The sequence below is a fragment of the Lissotriton helveticus genome, chromosome 3_1 (genome assembly GCF_964261635.1).
Source record: "Lissotriton helveticus chromosome 3_1, aLisHel1.1, whole genome shotgun sequence".
Classification (NCBI taxonomy): Eukaryota; Metazoa; Chordata; class Amphibia; order Caudata; family Salamandridae; genus Lissotriton; species Lissotriton helveticus.
Genome location: NC_136061.1, coordinates 991,249,321 through 991,268,532, shown reverse-complemented (window position 1 = coordinate 991,268,532; position 19,212 = coordinate 991,249,321). Strand labels below are relative to the sequence as shown.

General features: G+C 44.6%; 1 protein-coding gene across 2 annotated transcripts in view; it reads left to right on the top strand.

Moving 5' to 3' along the window:
• ITGA4 (integrin subunit alpha 4) overlaps positions 1-19,212 on the top strand; it is a 628,337-nt gene that overhangs the window by 293,683 nt on the left and 315,442 nt on the right. The gene's annotated exons all lie outside the window — the stretch shown is intronic.

The window sequence follows — 19,212 nt, the reverse complement described above, 5'->3', positions numbered from 1 at the left end:
AGCATCGTTTTCATTCCTTCAAAAAAGGATGCATTAATCTTTATTGGGACACTACTAAATAGAAATATAAGCAACGGTAATATCAAACTTTTTGATTAATGAAACCCTGCCCACTAGTGAAAGAGGGAGTAAAAGCCACTGATCCAAAAGTCTCTTAATTTTATTTTTCATTCTTGTATAATTCAGATGATATAGCTGATGGTACTGGCTAGTTACAAATATCCCAAGATATATAACTGGGTCTTGATTAGCGGCTTGAACCCGCAAACAAGTTGGAAAAAGTTTTCGATCGGCGTTGAGGGCAAGGACCTCTGTTTCATTAGGATTTATTGTGTAGCCCCCAATTTGTTCGAAATCTCTAAATTCCCTCAATACACTTTACATATTTTCTTTATTGGGCATCAGATTTAAAATTATGTCGTCCGCGAAAAGTTTCAGCTTGGCCATTCGGGGAATAGGGGGTTGGATCGCAGCATTATTTCTGATTTTAATTACTAATGGTTCTATAAAAAAGGTAAAATGCAGGGGCAAAAGTGGACAGTCCTGTCTAGTCCCCCGGTTTATTTTTATCGATCTTGCCCGGTTTGTGTTAATTAACCCCTTCCATGCTCATGACAAGGTCAGCTCGTCATGAGGCACACTGGAGCTGTGCTAATGAGGAGCTGACCTTGTCATGAAGAATGGGATCTTGGAAATTTCAGCACCCAGCGGGAATTGCCTTAGCACCAATGTGGTTAATACCTGGGCCGAGGCCCCCTGATAAATATTGCATAGCATATCGATAACCTGAGCTGGAAATCCGAATTGACCGAGGGAGAAAAACAGGGTCGTCCAATTAACCAGGTGAAATGCTTTTTCAGCATCGACCATTATAATACATGCCAGGGTTAAATTGGTGTTAAAATAGTCCAAAGCCTGTATTAAAAACTCAGTGTTAGCTGCCATAGATCTTCCCGCTATAAAACCTGTCTGATCACTATGAATTACCTCCTGGGCAGCAAATAAAAAACATTCGGCCCATATTTTCATTAAAATCTTATAATCCGAATTTAAAAGACTGATGGTCCTAGAAGAGTTTACATCCTCAGGATTTTTATCTTTTTTGATAAATGACACTATTATCGCTTCTTTAAAAGTTGCGGGCACCAACCCTCCTTGCTTAATATAGTTAAATAGTTTTTTCAGAGGTGTCAGCAATTCATTTGAAAAGGTTTTATAAAATTCGATGCGGAAGCCATCTTGGCCACATGCTTTTGCCCCAGCTGTTACTTTAATAGAAGTCAATATTTCTGCAGAGTTTATATCAGATCCTAATTGACTGATCCCGCTGTCTGAAAGTTTAGGGACATCTATATTAGAAAAATAATCCTGGATCAGTTCTTCCCCCACTAAATACTCTGTGGAATAAATACGGTGAAAATGCTCTAAAAAAAACTGTGAAATCTTATCACCGTTGACCTCTTCCTGGCCGGTCTGGGGATCCCGTACCTTAACTATTATTGCCGACTCCTGTCTCTTTCTTGTTATGTTCGCCAAAAGTTTCCCTACTAACTGACTGTCTTCATAAACCTTTTACTGGCACATTTTAAACTGCAAATTTCTTCCAATACAAAAAAGTCTCTCAGAGCTGCTCTTGCTTGCTCAAGTTGGTTAGGATACTGCTGGAGCTGAAGGGCATATTCTTTTTCAACTGCAGTTTGTAACTTGGCTATTTTAAGCCTCCTACCATTTGCCTGGGCAGCTGTATAGGCGATGATCTGGACACGAGCTGCTGCTTTGAACCCACCCGACACAGAGAAAGGCTCCGCAGTGTTATCGTTAATCTTGAAATATTCAGAGATCCATTCTCTAAAGCCCACCACCCAATCCTGATCTTGGAGCAGGGTGCGGTCCAGCTGCCACCTGGACCACTCTCTGTTTTCCACACCAAATACAATTTCGAGCTCAACTTTTGCAAGGTCTGAGAAGGGATTACACCCGCTATCTATCTTGGAGCCCTGGAGAGATCTAGATATAAGAAAAAAATCAATTTGAGATGCAGTTCAGAAACGATGCGAATAGCAAGTAACATTTGTTTTATCTGGGTTGCTATGGCGCTAGGGAAATACTAGTTGGTATTCAAGTTTAAGGGCTTCCATAATTCTTTTGGTGTTCGGTTTCAGTTGTTTCTTATTTTTATTTGAAGTGTCTTTTTTCAAATCCTGTATGAAATTAAAATCCCCTCCTACGATAAACTGCCCCGGTGCCCCCCTCAAAATCTCATTAATTTTGACCAGACTGGAAGTGTCGTCCGAAACCAGACCATAGTAATTAACAAAATTCAAAATTTCCCCCTGTAGCCTAGCCACTACCCATAGCCATCTCCCCTGTGGATCTATCTGAACTTGTAAAAATTCCCAAGATAATTTTCTCGAAAAATAGATGGCAACTCCTCTCAGGGCCAATCCCGCCGATGCAAAGAATACATGAGAAAAAAACCTGGGTAAAAATAATTTAGGAGCATTTGATTTTAGATGTGTATCCTGAAAGAACACCACTTGGGGATTAAAAGATATCAACCATTTTATAAGGGCGCCGTATTTTTGTTTGTTTAAAATTCCATTAGCATTAATGGATAGGATATTACATTTGTTAGTGTCCATCAAGGTTTCTAATCGCAAAATAGACTTGAACTTTTAATTGAGTAATATTTGTACCTTTTGCTCCTACTCTACTCTTTTTATTGCAATGAACCCAATCCACCCTGCCCTCCAGGCCCCCCTGAAAAGAACCCACCCCCTGAAATGTAGAAGAACCCCTACCAACCATGCTAACCACATTTCGCCCCTCCCATCTACCCACTTGGGTGTCATGGAATTACATCCTGAGTGACCTCGACTGACCCCTGAGCCCCCCACAATCCTTTTCAAAGGCAACCAAAATTGACTGGCTAAAAAACACATCATTTTCTATATATAACCATATTGGAGTACTAGACCCTGCCGACCCTGACGAGATCTCCTTCAAAAGGGCTTGTGCTTCTACATCTGAAAACATAAAAAATTTCCCTTTAACCAAAACTCTCAGTTTCGACTGCTCCACAATTGATGCGTGTGCACCATGGGCCTTAAATAGATGGAGAATCTTAACAAATTCTTTCCTCCTTCATGCAGCAGCGGCAGTCATGTCAGAAAAAATACGGCATTTACTGGTTTCAATCACAGCAAATTGTCTCTGCTGGATCGCTTTTGACCGGATTCTCTCCTTGACCTGGAAGTCCATAAAATTTAACAAGATAGTTCTGGGAATGGTAGAATTAGGAAAGCGTTGTGCCGGTACTCGATGGGCTCTTGTAATAGTGAGGTCACCCTCAAATTCGGAGGTCCTCGAGACTGCAAGAGGTTCACCGCAGGTGCCGACTGAAAGTATCGGCCATTAGCACTGCCAGGACTACTCCATGGGGCATTCTTGGCGAATTGCCAACTAATGCTTTGAGAGAGAATCCCCCTCCCACACATAGAGCACCTTAGCGAGTGCTTCACATTGACCAATCACACATTCACTTAAATTAAGATGATTGCACCACCACTTTTCTGGCTCTGAGGAAAGCTAGTTTTAATCATAAGGCCTGGCTGAAACATGTAGACCACACTTGGATGCAGGAGAGCCTAATATATACTCCTAATACATCCAGCAGCCTTCTTTTAATGCCAACAGTGGCCCAGTCATTAAAGTATAATGTTACCCTCTGGTACTGGGATCCCTGTATAGCTTTTAAACGTTCACCTTCACTTCACCACACTGCACTTTCAGTAACATACCTGCTCCGCTGTATCCAGGCATCGAAGCACACCCGGGACACACTCGGTGTCACTGGGTGGGCCCCATGATGAAGCATGCCACCAACCAGGTTGGTGGGTGAGGGCTTCATGAACAAACATAATGTTTTGCACCTTACCATACAGCTTTTGAGTCTATGTTAAATTCACAAGTAAGCTAGTCCCTATTGATTCTACATATAAACCTAGGGGATACGGACTAGCTTTCTAGACCTCTCTCTCTTTTGATAAAGACACACCCTCAAACTCTGGCAGTACATTCTGTTTAATAAATGAATTCACCCATAAGATAGGTTGTGAGCCTTCAATATCTTCGGGAACCCCGACGATGCTGAGGTTTGACCTCCGAGAATGATCTCGAGTTCCTCCTGTTTACTCTCTAGAAACATTTTCTTTTTTTGCTGCTTCCTTGGCCTCTCCCATGGCCATATTCATTTGATCCTCTAGTAAGAGAATTCTCGCTTCAGCCTCCTGCAGTCTAATCGGGAACCCAGACATTGTTTCTACAATTTTCCCCAGTTTCAAATGCAAGGCAGCAATCTCTATTTGCTGTGCTTTATTCATTTCACGGATCTCTTCAAAAATGAAGTTCAACATGTCTCTAATGTCTAGCTGGTACATCCCCTTTGTCTCTGAGCCTTGGCATGGGTTTTCAAACAGAGCGCGGTGTTCACACTCATGCTTCCTGCCTTGGGATCCAACTGTACCAAAGGATTTGTTAGGGCCGATGAAGCCTCTAATGGTATTTCCCTTAAGCTCTTTTGCAGATTTATTTGAAGTTGTGCCTGTGGACTGAAGAAGGGGTTGTAATGGCCCCGGATTCAACGGAGTCTCAATCGTAGACTACCTGCTTTTATCGACTGCATCCTGTACTAGAGAAGGATCCGGATTAGATATTACATTCTCTGCCATATTTTGGGAGGTTAAGGGCATGAGGGGTGCTGCCAAAGCTTGTGCTTGAATATGAACTTAGGACTGTACTTGAGTCTGATCCATCTGGTGCTGCCGGCCCCTAAGAGGGCCCATTTCAGGGGGCCCATTTCAGGGGTAAGTTGCGTTGATCCCACATCTCTGGGAGCTATTAATACTTTTGAAACCAGCCCTGTATCTGGCAATAAGGCGTTGGACGGCTTGGAGACTGAACCCAAAGTTGAAGGGGGAATTAGGGGTGTGAAGATTTCGGGGTAGTTTTCTTTATAAAGAATGGAAAATCATTAATTTATTTTGCACTTTTCTTTGGGCTGACTTGAGCTGGGCTTGTTGAGCCTGCCTTGGCTTCAGCTGATTCCTGTGTAGCCTTTGCCAGATCGACACCTGATTCAGCTAAATCCGGCTGCCCCTCACTTTGCATAGAAATAGAGGTAGGGGGAGCTCATCTTCTGAGCTCTCCAAGGTGGTGTCAAGGCCTGGAGAGGAGGAATTATTCCCCCTATCCTTGTCTTTGGCAGTCCGGAATGCAGCTTTTTTCACCAAAGCCTGGCTTGTTTTTGCTTTAAGCCAGGCCGCAATCTCAGCTTTACTGGGCTTACTGGCAGTGCGCCTGTCTTTCTGTGGTTTACCCTTCCCTCCCCTCACACCTCACTCCTCACTCCTTATGGCACAGCTTTTTGACAATCTTTGTAGTCCTGGACTACTAACGTTCCTTTGTCTTCTCAGTGTACTTTAAATTGCACTATTTTATTTTTTACTTTTGTTACACTTTTTGTTGCACTGAATTGGCAATGAGCCCGTAAATAGCCCGTACCTCCTCCCAAAATTTTGCTCAGTCTCTCCTCACCTCCTCACCTCCTTTTACGTTTAAAAAAATATATGTTTTTGGTCCTTAAACCCGAATCCAGATTTCCTGCTCAATCGCCAAACTTGTTTCACACTGCTGTTGTCCTGCAAGCAGCCGCCGGGGGAAGCAAGCTGGAAGGACAAACAGGTCTTCTTTCCAATTGAATCCTAAGAGGACGCGTACTCCAGGCCAGACGTGCTGCCTGCAGAATCCTCCTCAGCTGCCTCTCCCCTCTGCTCCTCCTCACTGCTATCCCCCAAGATGCCGAAAGTTGCTGCCGCTTGGGGAAGTCGCCGCCACTGCTACCGCCACAAAGCCGAGAGGAAGCCTCAACACTCCCGCGTTTTCCTCCGATGCCGCCCCTCACCAAAATCCACGTCGATTTTCCACTTGAACAGCCACTGCAAGCCTCCAGACTGTTGCGCTGTACTTGACAGCCAGGTACACGCCGCCATTGCGGGGGCGGGGTCATGGGTCACCTGCGGCCGTCATCCCCCTCGCCTTAAAGCACCTTGAACACAGATTTATGGCATCACCTTGATCCATCTGATGAGCTATATGGGGTCCACACAGCCCTATTTTAGTTTAATCACAGCACTCTAGGGCTCTTGCCATGCACACCAGGTGTTCTGGATTCCATGCAAAGTCAGACCCTCATTTTACTGCTCCACTTTGCTAGACCTTTTTTTTCTTTTGACAGTTCCTGAAACTCACTAGTAGAAGCGAGTTAGGCTCAGAATAATGGTCAAATTCAGCATATAAACTGACCACTTTGTTTCTTCAGGGTTTGTTTTAATTTTCAAGTATCCATCACCACAGCCCTGAGGTCTGAAGACTTTTGGGTTGGCAGCCCATGGCTTTGGAAATTTTTATTCACAGTGCGTGACTCACGAGTCAGCATGGACTCTTGAGGTTCAAAATGTCCCAAAAAATGTTTCCAACCCTAATCCTGCCGGTTATATTGTTTTATAATTTGAAAAAATTAGTTCACTGGATTGACCCTTTAATGTCCTCCCATCACCTTTATTTAACAGGAATATCTTAAAAACCACTGAACGAATTTACACTAAAAAGAAAGTCCGGATTCTGAGTAAAGTTCTACTTTCATGCCACATTTGGTGCAAATATGTTCCGCGGTTTTTGCTTTATCTTTTCGAAAACGTTTCCTGTGTGAGATACAATGGGAAATTATACTTTTTCACTGCCCTTGACTTTACTGTCCCATGGATGGACCTTCAAAAATTTGCTGTGACAAAACTTAGCTGACTGAGTTGATAGATTGCCAAGTTTCATGCAAATCTATCCGCAGGGACAAAATTTATATGTTAATCAAAAATGAGGCAGGCCTTCCCCAAGCCGACCTGTACATTGTTCACATAATAGGCTCTTCTTCGATATTTCTAAATACTTGACACTACTGTTATTTCCAGTTAAAGCGGGGCTGCCTAGGGTGATTGGCACGTCCCAGGTTTGTGTATCCTAAGAGTGTAATTGGGTGGTTCAGACTCAGCAACTCCAAATTGCTTTGTTAAATGATTTCCAACTTTACTTGTCTTAATTTTTTCCTTGTCCCATTTTGAACTGTAGGGGTGGGTGGAACTCCATGGAATCTTGCGGAGTTTTTATGTAACTCTGCAGAATTCTGCGGAGTAAAGCTCAGCGAGTTCTCCCCACCCCTAGGTTTGTTCATAGCGGAATAAGTGAGTTATGACGTGTATCATATGTGTTCATAACCATGATTAGTGAATTTCAATGATTTTACACATTTGAGCTAGACCATAATTTAGTTTGTAACTGTTTTTTTCCCAGTGAATTTCTTAGGTTTCGTTTATGATGTAACTAATTTCCAAGCCCGCTGTGTAACTCCTTTAGCGTTGCACAACAGGGATTGGGCGCCCAACCAATGATATACATGGTGTTTGGACCTGAACAAGAGGTATGAGCTTAGGGCATGGATTGCATTCTACCCTGGCACTCAGCCCGCCACAGGCCCCCAACTTCCTGCAGTGAGCACTAAACAGCAGGGGCTTGACACAGGTCATATCTTGCTGGCTGGCTCTATACTTTACCTTTTTGCCATTCAAGCTACACTTTTATTCTAGTGTTTGAATTTACTTGTGGTTTTCTTTTATACTGCTTGAAACTTGTAAATCAGAAGCGACTTCAGGCATTCGCTCTCCTCAATGTGAGTGGCAGCGTTTCGATTTCCGTCAGTGTCAAGGCTGTTTGGTCAATCGGCAATTTTACTACTGCTTTCAGTGTGAGTCTGCCTCCTCGCACACATGCCATTGATCTTTGTGTATGGCTTTCAATAATGAAAGCACACAAATGGCCAAAGACGTGTGCATGTCCCTCCTTTCCTCAAAACTTTCACTCCCATGGTCAAGGGGTCTCGGGAGCGCGCAGTGGCACCCATTGTGCCAGCTGCATTCTTCCCTGATCGTTATCTTGGCTTCCTCCCCGCACCCATTTGCAGGGCAGACAATTAGCTCCTCGCCATTTGAAGGCTCCTCTTGTATTGCAATCTTTTGATCTTCGACCATAGAGTCTGCAACCCGTTCCTCCCTGCCCCTTCCTCTCGCAGGGACCTTACTGTAGCTTGTTCTGCTGCCATTCGCACCTCGGCCATGTCACAGCTCAGGTGTTATATCTGTCACAACTCTTCAGAGGCTGCGCCTTTTGTTCAGTATTGCCCATTTCACCTCTGGATTTCAACACTCAGTACCCCTTGCACCTCGTTTCACCAGCTGCGGGGTGAGTTCACTATGTGTGACCTGAGAATCGTGAAACATTTCGTGCTGTTTTACGTTTTTGAAACCACATCCTGTGCAAGGAATGTGCACGCCACAAGTACTACTTTTAATGTAAAATTATGTTTAGTTAGCCCGGAAAAAGTATTGTTGAGCAAACCTATGTAGGGCAGTGGCAGACATAAATAACACAATTAACTTTATTTACATAGCGCTGTCTACCATTTTTGTTTGGTATCTAGGCACTGATATGTACATTACTACCCAACTCAATGTTACTCATTTTATCGACCTCAGAAGGGTGAAAGGCTGAATTTGGAGCCTGTTAATATTATTATTTTGAGACTTGTATAGCGCTAGCTAGACCCGAATGTATCAGAGCGCTATACATGTTATATGATAACGTTTTTATCTCTACAGTGTTTGCATTAGTTCACTTAGCTCTTTCACCAGCTTCTAAGCTGAGAAACAAATCGCCTAGCTCTACAAACACACCTCGTAGAATGATGCTAGTGTCTCCAGGCACTTCTGAATGAATGGGCTTTGTGTTCTGTAGCACTCTCAGCGGGGCCCAGCTCACTCCAGAAACAATACGAGATTCGCGAATTTTCCTTTAAAAAATGCCTCAATTGCTACTTTGGTCAAATTGCTCGGAATCCTGCACCTCTTTTCAAAATAGTACCGAACCAGTGCAGGGGCGCAGCTATCATAAGTGCAGCAGGTGCAGTGTGGCACCTGGATTCTGAGGGGCCGACTGCATCCAACTACGCTAATTGTTTTTTTTTTCTTTAAATTCCGCACTATGGGATGGGGGCTGGCTTTTTTCTTACTTGCATGAGGGCCCATGGGACCTCACTGGTGACCCTAGCTTCACATGTTATAGTTTCAAGGAGGAGTGTAGATCATTCTCTTGGTGACTGACTTCTCACATAGTTAAATGAAGAGATGTTGGACTCACTGCTGCCTTGTAGGTATGGTTTATCCTGGGCTCTTTTGTGATTACAAACAACTCGAGCCATGTGCACTGACAGCACCTGCAGTATACAGAGGGCATCTAGGCCTAGGGCTAGGTCAGATCTCAAGGTAAATGCTTCTGTTCCATCGGGGGTTTTCAGCTCGTGTCACTTGGGAGCATCAGATCTATTACTCTGATGATTACACAAACAATGAGTTTGTATAGCATGTGATTAATTTACAGTAGTGTTTCGATTTTTGTAACATGTTTGTGCAATATGACACTTGAAAAGATCCGACATATATTTTTTCTATATTATTTTCAGACTACCCCTGACGAAGGACTGAAATAGTCCGAAATGCATTGGGTGATTTCTCAATGGTCTTTCTGAAAATCTTGGGAAGTTTAAGGATGTTTAACTAAATCAGCTATATGATATTGATCATTTCCTGTGAAGAAACATGGAATAAAATATGATGGAAATCATGATTCTTTGAAGTTGATTATATTCTTTAAGACGCTCCCACGTCAATTTGGTTGTGCTCGGAGAGACGACACTTACTTCTAGTGTCACAACCTGTTATTGATTACCACACCTGGTCACTTACTCAGGGCAAGTGGGGAAGTAGAGTAGGGTAGTAGTTGCACTTCCAGCGGCTCTCGGGCGGCTGGGTGCAAGGTGCTTTTGAGCCGTCAGGTTCTCAATGTTATCCAACGGGAAAGGTAAAAAGGGAACAAAGGCTGCAGGCTCGGGGACGGAGATTCTTCAGGTGCGACCACCACTTCGAGAGGTAAGTTGGGATCCTGGAGAAGGGGTAGGTACCCCAAAGGAAGGCACAGGGGACTGTGGGGCACCAGGTGCAGGGGTGTCTTTGACGTAGGGAAAGCTTACCCTCAGCTGGTCGCAGTTGGGGGGGTCCAGGGTTCTGAGGCTGCAGGCGTCGTCTGGGTCGTCGAGGAGGGTCTTTGGGCACTGGACTTCGGGTCCCAGTCACCGGGGGGACGTCCTCGTGGTCTTGGATCACTCGGGCACGGGCCAGGCTTGGCGGGTGCAGAGTGAGCTGGATTCGTGGTTCGTGGCTGGCACCAGGGGTGTTGCTGTTGGAGCAGAGCCTCTGCTCAGGGAAGTCCCAGTTTGTTAGAGGGTCAAGGCAGGCAGGTCCTCCGGGTTGTCCAAGGTTGCTGTCCGCAGGAGTCACCGGGATTAAGCAGGAGCAGGTTCCAGGATCGACAGGCCGGTTGGGCTGGGGCCAAGTCAGTTGGTGTTGTCCTGTTGTTAGCAGCTGCACGGCGGGTCTTCTTCTTCTTGATCTTCTTTCTTCTTTTCTTATCGGGATATGAGGAAGGAAGGTTTAGGTGGCCCCTAAATATTGAATTTAGGGGCGTTACAGGTAGGGCAAGGGCAGGGACCAATAGCTCCCTGTCCTGGGGTGGGTACACCCCCTAGCCTGCTCCTCTTCTGTGGGAGGGGAGCATGAGCCTAACTGTGATTGGGCAGAGCTCCCCATCTTCAAGATGGCTGGAGCCCGGGGTCGTGCTTCACCTCGCCTCTCCCACCTGAGGGATGGGGTTGGCACAGGCTGGCACACCCCCCTTCCTGACGTAGGGTTTCCTGACAGTCTTCCCACCAAAGTGGGGGTCAGAACCGGTGGGGGCCAGTTGCTGAGTACAGCAAGTGGTCTGGAGAAGCTCACAAGGGCGGCAGGCCTTTGAAGATTTCCCCTGCACATCCTGGGGGATGAGACCTATCACCTCGCCCAGGATGTGCATTGTTGCAGGCCCAGGATAGTGGGGGCTCTCCACTCAGGGGTCCAGCAACATGTCTGCTGTGTGGCAGCCTAGGCAGCCTCTCGGACCAGACGTGGATTGTAGATTAGGATTTCAGTGGGCATGGTACATTTTACATTAAATCCCACACTGGCATCAGTGTGGGTGTAATGTGCTGAGAAGTTTGATATCAAACTTGTCAGCCTTCAGTGGAGCCATTATGGTGCTGTGGAGTTCGTAATGACAACCTCCAAGCACCATATACTCTTAATGGCATCACTGCACTTACAGTGCCCAGGAATGGCCCTGGGTACTGTAGGGGCACAGAGCACATGCACCTGTGCCCACACCACTGGCATAGGGCACCCAGCTAGAGGGGTGACTAAGGTATGCCTGAGCAGTGGGTCTTGTGGGCAATGCACACAGGGATGTGTACCATGTTGACTCTTTGTTTATTTCTGTACCTAGACACTCAGCGTGCAAAGGCAGTGTGTGGGTGTCAGGGTACAGGGCCCCAAGGGTGGCTCAATAAGTGCTGCAGCCCTTAGGGTCTTCTCTGGTCACCATGCCCTGGGTCCCTAGGGTACCATTTACTAGGGGCTGATAGGTGGCCAGAGATGCCAATTGGGGTTTAGTTTCAACACCGTTTTAGGGAAGGAACACACGCCCTCGGTACCTGTTTGGCAGAAGCCCAGGGCACACTCAGTCAAAGCACATCAGCAGTTCAGCAAAAAGCGTGGGCATACCAATGCAAGAAAGATGGCACTTTCTCACAAGTATTAAATGTACTTTTTGAGTGAGAATTTTGTTGTAACTATCCCCAGATTTAATTTAAGAATTTTCCCGTGGCGAAAGAAAAAAAAAGCCTAAACTTGCAAATGCACCTTTGTGACACTTGACACACATAAAAGTTTACAATCAAGTAGAAAAATCCGTATGGAGATGTAAATCTTAAAGTAATCCCACCTTTTCAATTCCAACTAGTCATAGTCTGACTTTTCCACCTTCACTTTTGTGAATAACCCTCAGACTGGGCGAGTTTCTTAAGATCCAGTCTACAGAATAAATTGTTACCAAATGTAATTAGATGTGACTCGGCAAAACCTCTTGTTTTCTGTAGAATTACGCCCGTACTCACCACTGTGCTCTGTACTGGGTTGCTGATTGCCCACAGACTAATTTTACAGCGGCTTTAAGACAGTTGTTGATTTCAAGAATGAAAGGAAGATCTTAACGTAATTAAGACCTAGCCTCTGTTGAAGGTTTGCCATTTTGAAGTACCTGCTGTGCATTCAGCTTTTCAATCAATCAATCAATCAATCAGACATTTGTAGAGCGCGTTACTCACCCGTGAGGGTCTCAAGGTGCTGAGGGAGGGGGGGAGCAGCTACAGGTTGAACAGCCAGGTCTTGAGACGTCTCCTGAAGGTCAGCAGGTCCTGGGTCTGACGCAGGTGGATGGGGAGGGTGTTCCATGTTTTGGTGGCGAGGTGGGAGAATGATCTTCCACCTGTGGTCGTTCAGCGGATGCGTGGGACGGTGGTGAGTGCGAGGTTGACGGAAATGTGCTGGCGGTTCGGGATGTAGAAGGACAGTCGTTTGTTGAGGTATGCTGGTCCGGTGTTGTGGAGCTCTTTGTGAGGGTGGGTGAGGAGCTTGAAGGTGATCGTCTTGTGGACTGGGAGCCAGTGCAGATTTCTCAGGTGGGTGGTGATGTGGCTGTGTCGAGTGAGTCCCAGGATGAGGCGTGGAGAGGCGTTTTGTATGCGTTGGAGTCTATTCTGGAGTGTGGTCGTGGTTCCTGCGTAGTGGGCGTTGCCGTAGTCCAGCCTGCTGCTGACGAGTGCTTGGGTGACCCGTTCTTCTGGTTTCAGTGAGGATCCATCTGTAGATCTTGCGGAGCATGCGGAGGATGTTGAAGCAGGTGGAGGAGACCGTATTGACCTGCTGGGTCATAGAGAGCGTTGAGTCCAGGATGACTCCCAGGTTGCGTGTGTGCGTGGTTGGTGGGTGTCGGGGCGTCACCCAGCATGGCCAGCCACCAGGAGTCGTCCCATGCAGATGGGGTGGAGCCGAAAATGAGGACCTCCGTCTTGTCAGAGTTCAGTTTCAGACAGCTAGTCTTCATCCACTCAGCGACGGCCTTCATTCCCTCGTGGAGGTAGGATTTGGAGGTGGTTGGGTACTTGGTGAGGGAGAGGATCAGCTGGGTATCATCGGCGTATGAGACGATGTTGAGGTGGTGTGCTCGGACGATGTTAGCGAGCAGTGCCATGTAGATGTTAAAAAGGGTCGGGCTGAGGGATGATCCTTAGGGTAAGCCGCAGGCGATTGTGGTGGCTTCGGACCTGAAGTGGGGGAGGCGGACTCTCTGCGTTCAGCTTTTGGATATGTTCCCTTTTTTGCATAAAATCCAACGTCTTTTTACAAAGACGTGATACCCTAGTTACCCTAGTTTTGTTGGTCCAGAGCTGTCTCCGTTGAAGTGTAATAAGGGAGGCCTTTTTAAACATTGCTTTAGGATGTCAACACTAGGTCAATGCTCCTGTATAAGCCGGGAAGCCTTTTTAGGTCTCGCCGGAGACAGCTCCAACGCTGTCGCTCACAAGACATTTTATTTATGTGCAAGGGGTTTGGAGCCCGCCGATTGATTAACATTACTTGGCTTCATCGTCCCTCTCACTTCCTTGTTTCTCATTGGTCAATGTGTGCTGTCTTTACTTTCTCTTCATTCGTTTGTCCTTCCCCTGAAAAATGGCCCTAGTACCTCTTCCTTGCATCACCAAGACTCCTTCCACTGCTTGCCTGTTTTTTTAGGGACTTTTTAGGTCTCGCCTGAGCCAGCGCATGCACTGCTCTGGCGAGACATTTAGTGAGTGGGCATTAAAAAATCCGACTACATGCTTTCTGTGTTGCCTCGAGCGTGCGGTTACGCGCACAGGCATGAGCAGAGGGGCCATCTGGCTTTCCTCTCACGTCATGGGCCCATGCACGCACGCACCACTCTCTTGCTTGTTTTCTTTCACTTTCGCTGTCTCGTGGCCGCATCACTTTCAGCCGAGGAAACAGATCTTGTCAGTTTCATCTTTACATAACCATTTGTCTGGTGCCTCCTCCCAGACCTGTCATCGTGTTCCTCCACTTTTATAACCTGTAGTCTTCTCCCTTGGAACTCGTAGTTGGCTCCATCTATCGGACCGGTCAGTGTGCAACCCCGTGAACTGACAAGTGTGTCCTGCTTTAGAGCCATCAGTCATTCTTATTAGTTTTGGGTGTTAAGTTGGTTCCGCAGAACTGCCATCATAACCGTCTGGAGCTGTTACTCACTGCTTAATTTCACCCTTTACCCCCTTGATCTGTCATTTAGTTTTTCTCTCTATCTGTTACTGTGTTTGCCCCCCCGCCCTTTGACCTGAACGTGACCCACTCCCAACGACCCTGAGTTGTTATCCAGCACGTCCCATCAGGGCTGCACGTATGGCCATCTCCTAAATGCCCAGTAGACAGTTTGAGCTACCGCCGATCCCGAATTGTCACTGTGCGATTCCTCGACTTGTCACTGTGCACCCCTTAATTCTGAGAGCTCTCTTTTGCACCACACCTTCAGGGCAGTCAATTTCCTTACACCTCCTAGCTGTCGGTCTGCTTACCTCCCCCGTAAAGCATTTAATGTGAACCCTCAATCACAGGAACTGCACCTCTGCATATTAGGGCTTTGCATCTGAGTAGTTACTTTGGTGCTGAAAATAGGGAAGATAATAATCCGGAATTTAATACATTGGTGGTCAAGGGCTGACAGCAGAAAGAGAGCAGAATCTGGCAGTCATCCTATACATTTATTTTCTAAATAACTTGGGCATAAGAAATTGTCAACAAGGACAAATGTGACGCTTAGTCTTTTCTAGCTTACTTGATAACAGGTTGCATTTTAAAATACTTTTCGGGTTAAGGCACCTCCAGCAGAGATCTTTGTGTACCCAGCAAGTTCCATGCTGCAATAACTGTAAGGTAACTCTGGTGGCTATGCATTTCTGGAGCGATCTCTGTGCAGTATAGTTATCGAATTCTGACTCCTTGTAACATAGCAACCCGTGTTAATGTACCTGCTGCCCAGCATAGTGTGTAACATACAGGTTACAGATTTTTAATTTATTTTGCTAGCTTAGTGGCGATTGCTTGTTTTTTCAGAAATTCTTTTTGTATCACATTGTATTAAACGTTTTGCCAGAACGTCGTAGCCACAGCATCTATATGTAGGTATTATTCATCTGAACCAGTACAATAGCCATAGATAAACAATCATTCGACCTTTCAAAGCCCAAATAGATCCATCTCTATTGTGACATGTTAAAACAACTTTTAGCTAATTTTCTTAATAATAAGCAGTCTTGGTATCATCACCTCTTTTCGGTGATCCATCAGTCAGGTTCCTTCTCTTCCAGATATCGTCTCCAGGGATTTCCAAATGCCTTATGGATGGGATGTCTCCTTCAACAATGTACTATAGATGCAGAGCGCGTTTTGCATGAGGCTTTCTTTCTGCCACGCATTCATTTTCCGAGGCTACTCCTCTGCCCCATGACATGTCCACCCTACACTTCCCCATTAACGTGCAATACCTACAAATGTTCTACTACTTTTCGTGACTAATTTCACGTATCCACGAGTGCTATTAGTAGCTCGGTCTTCAATGATAGCTTTGTAATCTCGTTCGCTATCTGAACAGTTGATTACAAAACTTCATAATCCTCGTACGTCCCTATGCGAAGTGGAAGTAAATCCGCTGCTGAGGCTGATCATCTACAATAGCCAGAATTTTCTCTTCCACTGTATTTGAACATATTAAGCAGCATGAAGTACAGTGTGACTCACCAGTGCTAGTCGCATTATGGCATTTTTTTGCCACACCATCCATGCTGCCTCTGCCCCGCCTCCCATCCACCAGCAATAAAGAACAAGCATTGGCATATCTAGTAGGTCTCGCCTTTGGGACCTTAGAAGTGTTTAGTTATCCAGCACAATATCCTTGGTGCAAGAACATCAAGTGTTGCATGGCTAAACGCTATTAAGGTCCCAACGGCGAGACCTATTGGCTATGCCAATGATTGTTAATAACAGTCGCAGCACTCCATAAAAGTGAACGTGTTTGGAGGCCATTTCCACCTGTCTCAATCCCGCTCTGTGTTGTTTCTTGCCCCTTTCCATCCTCCTGTCCCTCTGTGCTTTGTATGAGAAGGGGTGTGGAAAAACGTAATTGAATTGCTGCTACAGGGGCTAATTGAATTTCACATCAAACAAGCACTTCATGTGAGCTATGTGGCAACCAAGCTTGAACAGAAATTCAAGGTATTTATGTGCTGGGCCGTATAGATGTTTATCTTGCAAACTTCCCGACCACAGGCATGAGTATCTGTGTATTGTCAATGGTGGGATGCAGTGGTTTAGGTTATGTCACATTTTTCTTGCTCTCTCTATGAACATGTCTTACTGGCCCCTTGCCTGGGTCCAGGGTTCCTTGCTTCGCTAACAATGTTAGAATTTGCCTGTCCTAGGGTTTGGTCTTACTTTCTCTCTGCACCCATACTTGAGCCCATATCTCCATGCTTGAGTGTAAATAAAAATGTGAATTTTATGGGGCTTTTCTTTACAACAAATTACATGTAGAACCATGTGTTTTATGGTTTTACATGCAATATCGAAACCCATTTATTTTGTACTTGGACGATCTTTGAGACTGTGCTAAAGAGGTAGAATTGTTCCCAAAGCTATACCCAACTCCGACGTTTCAATAGTTGCCATTTCATATCAACTGTTATAGAATAGCTGATGTCCTTGTTACAGTTAAATCATTTATTCAGATGTGCATGTTTTATAAACAATACAAGGCTGAATTTAGAAATATGCAGCTTTTACTAATTAGCTATTAATAGCCCTTTCTGAAAAAAAAGTTCATCATATTTTCTATGGTCTTTTTGGGAGAAATGAGGCAAAAGAAAACTGCAATCACATCCTTTCCTTTTGACAAATAGAGGGCATGCATTTAGTCTTACAGTCTTTTATAACATACATATCATTGACATGTGCATATATGCAGCTAAAAACATTAAGCTTTTGAGTACTTATGGAAGTCCTTGAGCATTGGGGAATTCAGCAGCATGAATTCATGGATAGCCCACTATCAAGTAGCAATGACATTTATGTTCTCCTTTGGCTTCTAGCTAGAATGATCTTCTGTTTGTTTTTTTAGCAAACGAATTGTTAACAAAAGTAACACAAGACAAGTCTACATCCCTTTGTGTTCTTAATTTTTGGTCTTTTGTAACCACTGTGCAATAACATCTTTAGATAAAAACAGCTCTGGTCTCTATCAATTAAATTTGATAGCTGCAGGTAATTCTATGATTGTTGTCCTATCCGAAACTGTGTCTGTATTTATTAGTACTATATGAAACACGTAGCTTGTGCCCTTCTACTTAATCTGCTAATTTAGATCTGCAATAGTGACTAATTAAAAAAATTGTGGTGTTTCTATTACTCAGACTTTTTTTAAAAGAAAGTGCCATCTTAATGTTTTTTGGGGCCCGGACAAGGTATATTTTGGGGTCCCTTGTTCAGAGAAATTTTGATTCTATTGCCTGTCCTGCATGATGTTCAACAATATTATACCTTAACTTCCGCACAAAACCGCTGAAATATGTCTTGCCCATGACCGAGATATCCTTAAAACGACGCTGGGTAAAGAGAGACAGAGTCAGAGGTAGAGGCAGGAAGACAGAGCGAGGGAGGTTCTGATGGAGAAATCAATAAAAAGTGAGACTCAGTGAGACAAACTTAGAAACATCACCTTGCCAGAGGGCCCCTTTGAAGGCAGGGGCCCTGGGCAATTGCCCACTTTACCCAGGCCTTGAAACATCTCTGCCTAAAAATCGCTGTCCCAGGCCCTACTTAAATAACCTTTTTGGGCAAATCATTTAGAATAATTGAACACTCATTCCACTTATACTATTGTTACCAGTGACTCTGCTGTAGTGGTGCTTAAAACGGTGGGAGAACTTGAATTTGTTGAGAGGGTATATGAACACTAAAGGGGCCCTTTAACTATTTATATTGTGACCGCATTTATAGTGTTTTCTGGAGAAAAAATGTTTTTCAGATACCCCAATGCATTTAGTGGGGTGATGGTATTGGTCAGCATCACAGCTCTTGCCCCACTGCTCGGTAGTGGTAAATCATGTTTCTTCCAATGTTTGAGACAGGATGTTAAAAGTCCATTAGTTGTCACTTTCTATGCATGTTTCATCGAATTTTCCTGGAAAGTACAGGGGTGTGGAATTCCTATTGACTGACGCCCTTGCAGTATTGCGAACTAAGACACCAAGCTTACATTTTTCTTTTGTCCACTGGGCAAGTAAGCCCAACGCTCTGCAAGACAAACCATTTTGCTACTAGTTTACAATATCACAGTATGTGGATCTGTGAGATAGGATTGTCTGACACTAAGGCAAGATTTGTATGCACATGTAAAAGCTGTTAATAGTTATACGTATGGTTCACTAATGCAAATATATTTTTCAATTAGATTGAGCTGCCAGCTTTGCATTATTGACTATGGTTCCTTCATAAAAACATGTACATGTGCTTGCAAAATTTAGCACATTTGAGGCTACCTGTAATGCCCAGAACTCTGATATAATGAATATGCTGCCATAATTTGTCACCTACCTGCATGGCTCGAAAAGGGATTAGTGGATCTTTTAACAGGACAAGTAGACTTCTGAACTATCCCATCCCTTAGAAAAGCAGACATCTTATAACATTTCACACCTCTGAAAGAAAGAATCGTGGTTGAGTTTGTAAAATGAGCACAGTAAATCATGTTTCCTATCAATCTTTTTGGTTTGCTAAAGGTAGTTTTAAGAACATGCTCAGCATTTAATCAATCTGAATATGGACGGTCAATGTAAGCAATACCTAAAAATCCTTATGGTATGAGAAACTCGCTACTAAAAAAACATAACTAACCGTGGCACCTTCCCCTCAAAAAATTAGTGGATCCCATTCAGTTGCAGTTGTTGAATTCTTAAAAATGTGCCTGAGCGGTTTGATTATGATGTGAATGTGACTAAGGACCAAATAATTAATTAAC